This window comes from Natrix helvetica (genome assembly GCF_964273705.1).
Source record: "Natrix helvetica genome assembly, chromosome: 2".
Lineage (NCBI taxonomy): Eukaryota > Metazoa > Chordata > Lepidosauria > Squamata > Natricidae > Natrix > Natrix helvetica.
The window spans coordinates 263,333,095-263,344,184 of NC_138552.1; the positions used below are offsets into that span (position 1 = coordinate 263,333,095).

The 11,090-nt window shown below is 37.0% G+C and overlaps 1 long non-coding RNA gene across 3 annotated transcripts in view; it reads left to right on the forward strand.

Moving 5' to 3' along the window:
• LOC309386690 overlaps window positions 1-6,715 on the forward strand; it is a 48,170-nt gene extending 41,455 nt beyond the window's left edge. For 2 of the 3 annotated variants that reach the window (XR_014174469.1, XR_014174470.1), the window contains exon 4: window positions 5,490-6,708. This is a non-coding gene — a long non-coding RNA (uncharacterized lncRNA). Of the gene's footprint in view, window positions 1-5,489 lie in introns of all 3 variants that reach the window. The other variant, XR_014174468.1, reaches the window with a different exon arrangement.
• Window positions 6,716-11,090: the final 4,375 nt, after the last annotated feature.

The window sequence follows — 11,090 nt, forward strand, 5'->3', positions numbered from 1 at the left end:
CACCATTGTGCCTCCACCTGGCTCTGCACGCTCTAGGATCGTGTGGGGGACACAATTCTTCCTCCTCACTACTGATCAGCTGCATCTGCATCTCTTCTCCAGCCCACATGGACGCCTGGTCATCTTATGCTTACTAGCTGCAGCTGTGTTTCTCTTTGTGCCTGCACAGCCAATTGTTTAGGACAGGGGTGTCCAAACTTGGCAACTTTAAGACTTGTGGACTTCAACTCCCAGAATTCCCCAGCCAGCAGCTGGGAGTTGAAGTCCACAAGTCTTAAAGTTGCCAAGTTTAGACACCCCTGGTTTAGGAGATCTCTCTTTCTCTCTCTTTGTGTGTGTGTGTGTGTGTGTGAGAGAGAGAGAGAGAGAGAGAGTTTGTTTCCCATCTTCTTTGGTTTTAATCACTACTGACTAATGCCAGCACTATGATTTGACATGCCTGATGACACTAAGCAACCTTTAAAAGGCCTGAAAAACTGAAAAATACAGACTAAATACAAGGAGCAACCTGTTAAGCAAGTGTGATCTGAAATATAAGAAAACAGATATTTGTTTTCCCTATGCTTATATATATTACTGACAGAAGCATGCTATTTTACATGTGGAAATTATTATTCTTTAAACTGGAAAATATTTAAAACTTTTATCTATTTTTATTATCAGATTTGACCATTTTATAAATGTATTAATATTTTATAACTGCATTAAATATATTCCAGTATAGATTTTATGTATTAAACTGCTCAGAATTCTCTTGTTGCATTGTCTGTAAATTGGATTGACTGGCTTTGAGCAAAACTGCAAACATTCACAGAAATTCAAGCTCAGTTATTTACTGATGAAGTAATCCTAAAAAATGCAAAATGAACAAAGTGTATTTATGTATAGCTTGGATTGATTGATTGATTGATTGATTGATTGATTGATTGATTGAAAGAAAGTATTTGACTCCTGTACATATAGCTGGATTTTGAAAAAGTATGGAAATTTTGGGTGGTAGTCAAAAATATCCAAAATTTTGTAGAAACATCTATTAAAGGAAAATTATATTTCAAGGTAATTCATTATCAACTTTATTACTCAATTTGGCAATGATCAAAATAACTCAAAAAAGATATTCAACTCATAAATGAAACAACAGCACTTGAGCAAGCTTATAATTGGGAATCTTGAAAACATTAGAAATTTTACACAATCCAATAAAGAGAAAAATAAACTTAGGATATGGCAAGCAACTAAGGAAAATCCTACAGGCTAGCGCAAACGGTGGAAATACAATTCAGATCATTATTTTGAGGGCAACAGCAACAATTTGATATAGCAGGAAGTCAGAGGTGTCTTGCTAATGGGGACTAGCAAACCAGAAAATTGGTAACTAGAAATAATGCACTATACTCTCATAGTGATCTAAATATATTATATCTTCCAAAAAATAACTACTTTTACAGGTAAAACAAACTGTAGGGGTGGGGAAATGAGAGTTTAATGATTCTACCAACTCAAGTAAACAAACTTGGGAGAAGAACTTCAGAAAGAAGGGCTATTTGTAAAACTGGACTCTAAACATTATAAAAAAAACAACAGTTTGAAATGAAATTAGAAAATTTGGAAAACTAAAGCTCTCCCCCTTCCCGCCTCCCCTTCCTCCTCTCTCTGTGTGTATTTGAAAGATACTGACGGAAATCAGGCAACAGGAGTTCATGGCAGTGGCTTGCGAATAGTACATTAAAGAAAGGAAATAGAAGGAATCCTTTGTGCTGCCCAAGAATAAGCACTACACACAAATGCCATTAAGTCAAATAGAAATATACCAGTTCAAATAGTAAACATCAACTGTGCCAAGATAGATGAAACAGTTGACTATTTTAAGTGGATGCAGCAAAATCACACAGACTGATGGCAAAAAAAAAAGCATGATTCAGTTGGGAACAAATGCACTGGCTTTTATACAACATACATGGATTCACAGTCATTAAAAATTATTGGAAACCTGAAGTCATAGATAAAGTATTAAAAAAATTAAGGAATTCTAAAATTCAGACTGATCAACCTCTGGAGGATACCTTTCTAGATGTATTGTCATTGAAAAGAACTATTTTGAGTTATTGACATAGTAATTCCAGGAAGAAATAATGTTGAAGACAAGGAATTGAAAAAGATTTCAAAATACCAAGATTTACAAATGGAAGTCACAAATATTAGAGAAAATTGACAGTTATATAAATTATTGTTGTGGCACTAGAGGTGGACCAGAGGTGGGATTCAGCCGGTTCGCAGTTTTGGGCTAACTGGATGTTAATTTTACATCCAGTTCACCGAACTGGTAGTTGCAAGGACTGGCTGGCCCCACCCACCCCTCCCAAGAATGTCCATGTGACCCATTCATCATGCCAGGTAAGTTCAGGGCCCGCGCGGAGGCTCTGGGAAAAACGGGCCTACTGGAAGTTCCGGAAGTGTGGAAATGGGCTCATTTCCAGCTTTCAGAGGGCCTCCGGAGGCCAGGGGACACTGTTTTCACCCTCCTGGAGGCTCGGGAGCTGTACATATTTTAGCTGTACATATTTAATTCTATTTATTGTATTTTGTATTTTGATATATTCTTTACATGGACTGTACACCGCCCCGAGTCCCTTTCGGGAGAGGGGGCGGTCTAGAAGCATGGTAAAATAATAATAATAATAATAATAATAATAATAATAATAATAATAATAATAATAATAATAATAATAATAATAATAATAATAATCGGGGAAGTCTCCAGAGCCTGGGGAGGGCAAAAAACAGGCCTACTGAAAGTCCAAAAATGGCCCTGTTTTGGGCCTCCGGAGAGCCTCTGAAGCCTGAGAGAGGCTGTTTTTGCCCTCCTGGAGGCTCAAGGAAGCCTCTGGAGCCTGAGGAAGGTGAAAACACCCTCCCACTGCCATGGTGCAGGAGGCAAGTAGGCCACGCCCACCATGGTCATACCCACCCAGCAACCGGGCAGAGAACCAGTTGCTAACATTTTTCAATCTCACCCCTATTGAGAACCAGGAGGAAAAAGGAATCCCCTGAGGATTTTACTCAGCTACTCGTTGCCGACTACAGGAGGACACAACTCATGTCCTATTCAAGGCCATTGAATCAGCACTGTTAAGAAGACATCTCCCTAGTCATGTGGTCAGCATGATGTCATGGAGCGCTGTTACCATGAGAACTCAGAAGAAATGTGGATTGCTTAACTTGAAACAAATCACAGCAGCCCAACTGCATCGTTGGGCATCTCATACATAATTAAGTACTGTTGTATGATTCGCCAGCCCTATTAGGATTAGAACCCTGAATTGAACTTCTCTGAGAGCTTTCTATTAAATAGTGTACAAATTGGATGAATTGGATTTAGCACATGATTACATGAACAGTTCTTTTGACTATATATAGAAAGATAATTGGCTGATGGCTGATACTTTCAGAGATAAAGAAATCCTGTAAATGAAATTGAAACTGCCAGAGGTATGTCCTATTTGATTTTGTATGAATCGTGGCTTTTAAAAAAGTTTTTGAATACCTTTTGGACTATTTGCTGTTGACCTCAGGTTTTTTTCATGTACTTGCAAACAGATTTTGCAAAGGTTTGTCAAGCCCCAAGAATTCTGTCAATATGTATATTGTACATAAAGAAAGAGAGAGGTCAATATATATATACATATACCTACATTTTTTAGTATTGCCATTTGTCTTATATGCACTCAGCTTTCATGTTTGGAAAGAATTGTTGATTTCCCTTCTCCGTCCCACAGTTTCAGGACAGGTGTATCTGTCATTTTAAAAAATGCCTTAATTAAGATGGATTCATTGTGATTTCAGTGTAGTTTTTATGTAAGCTTGATAAATTTATCACAGACAATCCTAACAATCCATAATGAATTGTATCTACTCCAGCTTCAAGAGCAGGCAATTAATTTTCTATTTGTGAAATGAAAGCAGGAAATGAAATATTGTGTAGATGTTTAAAGTCAAAAGCAATCCTAATTAATGCCTTGGACAGTTCTCTGTGTATGGTAAGCTGCCCATGGATTGGTACCAATTTTTGTGCACCATCACTTCCTGCAAAGGAAGAAAGTTCAGTGCTTTTCAAGTTTCTATTAATTTTGCACAGAAAGAAAAAAAACACAAAAATCTGTGTTTAACATTTTATGTATAAATTTGCAGATTTGCCATAAAACAGATATCCAGAGAAAGGCCTGGATCAGAGTTGTCTATAGGGAATGGTGTCCAAAAATCAATATGGCAACTGTAACAACACAAGCAAATGCTTTATGTGCACTTCATTGTTGGCATCTTGACTGTTGTGACCATCCCTATCCCACATTGGATACCACTGACCTGCAGTTATATATTCCAGATGTCTTTGATCAATTGACAACTTTTCATTGATTCTCATCCAGTATTTCCCTCTTTTCCCATATACGTCTTTGTCCAAATCAGGATTGGTGCATCATTTACTCACTGCAGATGACAGCATCAACCCAACCTTGCAAAGCTTGAAACAATTAAGCAGGATAATTTCTAATTAGTGTTCCAATGGGAAGCACTACCAAAACCCAAGCAATAGGAGACCTGATTTTTTAAAAAAAAAATCCAGGAGAAGACATTGACGAGCTGCTCCTTTTTGTTTCTTAAGCAAAAGTACATAAATATGCCCAGAAATCAAACTCAGCTTGAGGGAGAATTTACATTTATGTCATTCAAACATAACTTCAAAAAGATTATGCTAATAATTTCCTAACCACTTCCATTTTCACAAAGAAACATCAACCTAATACTACATCTTCTTAACATCAGCAAGAATCAGTTAACAGGATAACAGTCAAGAGAGGTTTGGTCCTATCCAAATTTGGGCTACATACCCATGGAAAGCTATTAGATATGCCTAGAAAATACTTTATCTAATACTTTTTCTAGACATTACAATATTAGATATGTCATATCAATATTAAGAGTAGACAAATAATGAATATGACTGTAAATTTTAATTGTTATTGCACAAGACATTTGTACCCAGACAACACACTGCTTAATGGAAGATTGATTGTTTATATTAAAACAAAATAATAGAAAAGTAATTAAAAAAAGATATGTCTCGAGGTTTCTCTTAATTTCATGTAGTGTAAGAGCAAAGTTCAATCAAACCGATTCATCTAATTTCTCCATTGAGCTTCCTATGGAGGGTAACTGATTTAATTACAGTAAGGACATCTACCATTATACCACTCCAGAAGCAAATGTGGGGAGAACTCTAGTTTTAGATTCTGCTTAAAAATATCAATACAGGATATAAGCTAAATAGAGACTGTATGACTAACTGTAGCAAAAGCAAGCAAACATTTGATTTGGGAAACATATTGGTGGATTGTGTGCTTCAGAAAATGCATCCGATACATGGGCGTGGTTGGGAGAGGATTGGGGGGATGTCCAATATATATTAGTAATATATATGTTTTACTTTGCAGATTATATTTTCTTATTTCAAAATAGGAAAACCATCCCACCTCTTTTCAGCAATTGCATCATCAGCTTTTGGCTTCTGGGCTTGGGGTCAGTAACACCCTTAACCATCATGATGCCCATCCATATGGCATGGGGCTATACGGAAGCATCAGGACAAAACAATTTGCAGGCTTCTTTCAGCTGTTTCAATATCTTTCCTGGCTCTGTGTGTTCATGCGAAGCTACTTCACAACAGTCTCGGAGGGGAAGTGTTTTTCTCAACATGTCCATTCCGATGCAAATGACAAAGATCTTCAAAACAGCTACAACAACTCTTCTATAGCGGGTATTTTTCAAAGTTGGTAAGTTTAAGATCCCTTCAGCTCCCAAAACGCCTCAGCCAACATATCTTAAAACCATCAGGTATGAAAAATTGTTCTGGAAGAACAATTCTAAGAGGAATCCTGCACTTCTGCTAGTGTGCTTTGTGAAATACCTCATTTGGATGTTTTGCACAAACCTTGTGTAATTAGGATGTTATCCTGTTATGTTATTATAGTGTGTTATATGTCCTAAACACTACAAACAACTATGACCATTAAAAAATAGACATTTACTTAGCAAAGCTTCTTAGTTTGCCTCTAAGAGGAAAATTATTTTGATATTTGGCATTCTTCTACTGAATGTTGTTTTTCCACTTAGGCTTTCATTTTTCCTAGAATGGATCCAGAGATTCTAGCTTGTTTTCTGGTTTTCCCAGATGAAATTGTCATTCACACTTCCAATAGCAAAGTAAATCTGTACATCAGAAGCAGGGAGAAAAATAAAATATGAAAAAGAAATTAACTAAGACCCTAACAAATTTTGTTATTTCATACACTATTTTGCTATCCAGTTGCCTTTGTAATTTCTTTTGTTCATACTTATGAAGGCTACCTCGCAAATGTGGGGGATACAGCTATCTGAAGTTTATTTGCTCATATCATTCCATGAAACTTTCCCCGTGTTAAGTCTGAGATCATTACATTGACACCAGGAAAATAAAAAACGAAACCTCTCATTCTGAAACACAAGATGGTGGTCTGCAGCAAGAAAAGTTCTTTATGGCCTAAGTCATAGTATGAAAAGCTCTTATTAAATTTTTTCCTTTTTAATAAAAGCTTCTCATATCAGGAGTCCCTTTTCAGAACTGAATATTGCAGCCACTTCCTGCCCTTGTCTGCTATCTGACATTAACATGTCCAACACATTTCACCAATAATGAGTTGATTTAAACTTTTAAAAAAATAGAAAGTTAAATAAATAAATAAATAAATAAATAAAGCAAATAAATCTATAGCATACCAAAAGGGGAAATAATATTTTTGCATTCAGAAAAGCACTTCCTTTTTTAAATATTTACATTGTCATCAGCAAGAAATACCTGTGCACAGAAGTAGGTGACACAATAACCCAATGAATAGCTGTTGTCTGTCAGCCAGTAAATCTTCCCTCTATGTCTGAGTATACGTCCACAGTGTAAGAAAGAAACTAATGGAATGCTTCTTTGCAGGTTGCAGCTCCTCCTATCTGGGGCGCCAGCTGTTGCACTCAGCATGTTGTTGGCAGCTACAGCTTAAATAGCTTAAACATTTGCAATTTGTCCTTGTCCTCAGTTAGTGAAAAAAGCCTGATAAATGTGGCAAAAAGGACCTAGAGTTTTTATTGAAGTTTGAAAGAAACAACAATATCATTCTCATAATGCTTAGTTCACAAAGTTATCCCTGATTCGATTTGCCTAAATTAGCCTTCCCCAGCATGGTACTCACCTAGCGTACTTTTGTTACTGTCAATAGTTTTGAGTGCGTGTTTTTGACCCAACTTTAAGGATTGGGGGTAAGAGGCACTGTTTTGCCATGGTCCCCTTACTTGCTGTATGGCTAGTGTTGAAGAATGGGAAGAAATGGCCCATTACTTGTGGGGCACTAAGAATTCAATGTCTTTTCCTTCTGTTTAATGTTTATTTAACATCTACCTTAAATTACTGTCCAATGTGATCAAGCAGATGGGTGCCCTCCAAGTCCCATCTATTAAACAATGTGATTTTGCAGGACCTGGGAGGTACACCTACATGGTTGCAGCACCTGCCCTCTGGAATGATATCGTTCCAAAGAGTTGCATGGCTCTCACCCTTATGACATTCAGGAAACTGTTAAAAAATTGGTACTTCTCCCACACACTGAGATAGTATAGTTATAGAGCAAGTTGTTTAGCCTTGCTTAACTTAAGATTGATTGTTTGCTCTTCTGGTTGGCTGTGTTGTTTTTTTATATGTATTGCTTCATGTTTTATTTATAAACCATCCAGAGTTGTCCACAGGTTAAATGGCCTCAATATTTAAATAAATCAAAAATAAATACAAGTTCCATCATCTCCAGTCAATATGACCACAGTGTCCATTATTTCTAATCAGTGTCACCAAAATAATGTTAAATGAAGGGGATGGGCCCAGCATATCCGGAAGCACAAGAATGAAGGAACCTAGAAGGTACTGTATATGCCATAAAAGTTTGCTTCTTCAGAAATTCTTCCTGGAAGTGAAACATCTTAGCTTTATGGCAACAATGCAGCACATTAATTCTAAGCTTTCCCTGCAGCTTTTTATTATTTAAATCTGTTCTTAGTTTACTGGGGTGTCTGACCACAGATCTCTGGATAAATTACTTGTCTGCAGTTGATACCATCTGTGGTAGACTATGTTGTATGAACAGAGAGAATCAAATGTGACTGCAGGGAATGTTGGATACTTTCAAGGACTTACTCCACTTACCAGCAGCCAGGACAGCATTAGAAACATATGGATATACAAAGATCTCTTCTGTCGGGTCATATTAATTGCCTATTTAGCCTTTCCCCAAATGTCAATATTCAGATGCTATCATCTACCACAGCTATTGACCAAATTGAATGGGTTGATTGGGAGTTGTAATGATCTCAGCTAGAAGACTGATCTAGCCCAATATTGCCCACTGGACTTGATCTAAATCAGAGGTATCCACAACCTGTTGAAAAAGTCAAGACTGGAGCTTAAAGTTCCCCCCTTTGTTACGTGCAGTTGTAGCATCATGGCTTTCCCCTTGACTTTTTGAAGCACACTCTGTAGATACCCCAGGTCTAAATAAACTGAATGTGTATCGAAATCCGTGTATCAGAGTTACAACTAATGTGCCTAGTTTATGTTCCTTGCAAGTAAATGGAGAAAAGTGTTTAAAGAAATATTTTGGAAACTCGTGGCCTAAGAGATACCATGAGGACGTTTTGTGGTTTAGTTGATACCACAAAAGTTTTAATCAGAAAGAGAAAGCATTCAAACACTGTAAATGTGTGCCTGTTTTAAATCAGTACTGTAACAATAGACCATGCTGCTTTCCTTACTCTCTTCTCCCTCCCAACTCTTACAAAATTAATTTGGCAGAAGCAGGATATATTTTACATAGATTAGTGATAAATCATGTATTTTTAATGAATATCAATAGGAGAAACCCCATGACATAGGCCTGCTATCTAATTTGATTAAACTGTGCTTAAGGCAAACCTACCTCTCTGGCTAGGGAATACCATTATAATGACATTGTGAGGATTATTGCAAGCAGTTTTAATGATTTAATGAACTGCCTCTATATTTAGTTCAATGGTTTTAAAATGATTAGTGTTTCAGAAAAATTAGCTCACTTTGATTTTTATTCTGTTTGATGGTAAGTTTAAATAACCCAGCTCTTCTTAACACAGCTGAAAACAAAGAGAAGGATGTTGGAATCACAGCCAGATAGAGTTAAAAAATTGCTACAGCAGCTAAGAATAACTATTTGTCTGTACACTAGAGGTTATGACTACAGTAGATGGGCAATTTCTTTTCTTTATTTATTTTGTTTTCAAACTAAGTCATCCAAAAAGGTCAAACTTTCTTTTCCCCACTTTCTTAATACAGTCTTAGTCATGCACGTAACAAAGGGGGGAACTTTAAGCTCCAGTCTTGACTTTTTCAACAGGTTGTGGATACCTCTGATTTAGATCAAGTCCAGTGGGCAATATTGGGCTAGATCAGTCTTCTAGCTGAGATCATTACAACTCCCAATCAACCCATTCAATTTGGTCAATAGCTGTGGTAGATGATAGCATCTGAATATTGACATTTGGGGAAAGGCTAAATAGGCAATTAATATGACCCGACAGAAGAGATCTTTGTATATCCATATGTTTCTAATCAAAATTGGATGCTTGGCAGCTGGTACATATTTATGAGAGTTGCAGTATCCCAGGCTCACGTGATCATCTTTTTCGATCCTCTGATATCCAAAGTCAATGAGGAAGCCAGATTCTCTTAACAATCGTGTCACTAATTTAACAGCTGCAGTCATTCATTGTGCAAGAAAAGTCATAAAATGGGGTAAAATTCACTTAACAAATTTCTCACTTAGCAACATAAATTCTGGGCTCAATTATGGTCATAACTTGAGGACTACCTGAACGTCTTCTCATTAATAAGCAGCTTACTTATTTCTTTACTGTACTAAGAAATGCCAGAAATGGAACTTAGGCTCTTCTGTAGTTTTAGCAAGCACTTTACCTTTCCTTTATGCATCTTACCATTCCCATATTTCAGTCACCTGCACCTCCTCCTTGAAAAAAACAAGTACATTGTGGATTATATTTTGGGCCCACAAACCAGTTGGAAAGCAGCCTCCCACTCTGACCAAATTCCAATAGTGATGGTATTGTGCAGTATCTGCATCCAAGAAAGAATGAGAAAGGAAAGAGTGGGCAAGAAAAAAATAGTATTGATTTGATCAAGGAGTCCCAAGAAGAAGACATGTATGTCAGAGCAGAAGTCCCAAAAGAGTTAGGTAGAAAGATTGGATGGTTCTTTACAAGTAATTGTTCTGCTGCTTTTAACTGAATGGGATCTGCATGTTCTTTTCACACAGCAGGGGTGTGTGCTTATTATCAAATAGATCCACAGGAGAATAAATGGAGATCTTAGGATATAATGACCCAGACAAATGTTATTTCGTTATCATTATCCTTCCCAGAGACCAACTCTAAAATTATTCTGATAACTGGGAAGAGCATGGTTTCAAGTAGACATTTTTCTCAAGACCAGATCCACTCATCAGTTAGTATCCAAGCTGTTTTAGGAGAAAGGCACAGATATAGTGTACGTCATTGATAGAAAAACAAAATGCTTTCATTTAAACACATTTTCCCACCTATAAAGTAATCAAACCAATTCATTCATTTACTTACTTATTTAAATTTAGGTATTGTCCAGTGCCAAACCAACTCTGGGCAATTCACAAACATATATTTTAAAAAAAATACGGACAAAACAAGACGGGATCTGATCAGTTTATACACATACATAGACAGGTGCTCCATTCACCTTAACCAAATGCGTAGAAAAATGACCAGGTTTCAAGGCCTTCTGGAACATCAACAGGGTGGAAGCCACATGAATTTCAGAGGGTGTCTCATGCCAGAGGGCAGGGGCTGTGGCAGAGAAGGCACAAGTCTGGTTTTAAATAGATCAAGGGTATCAAATTTGATTTCATTGAGGGCCACATCAGGGTTGTGTTTGACCTTGGGAG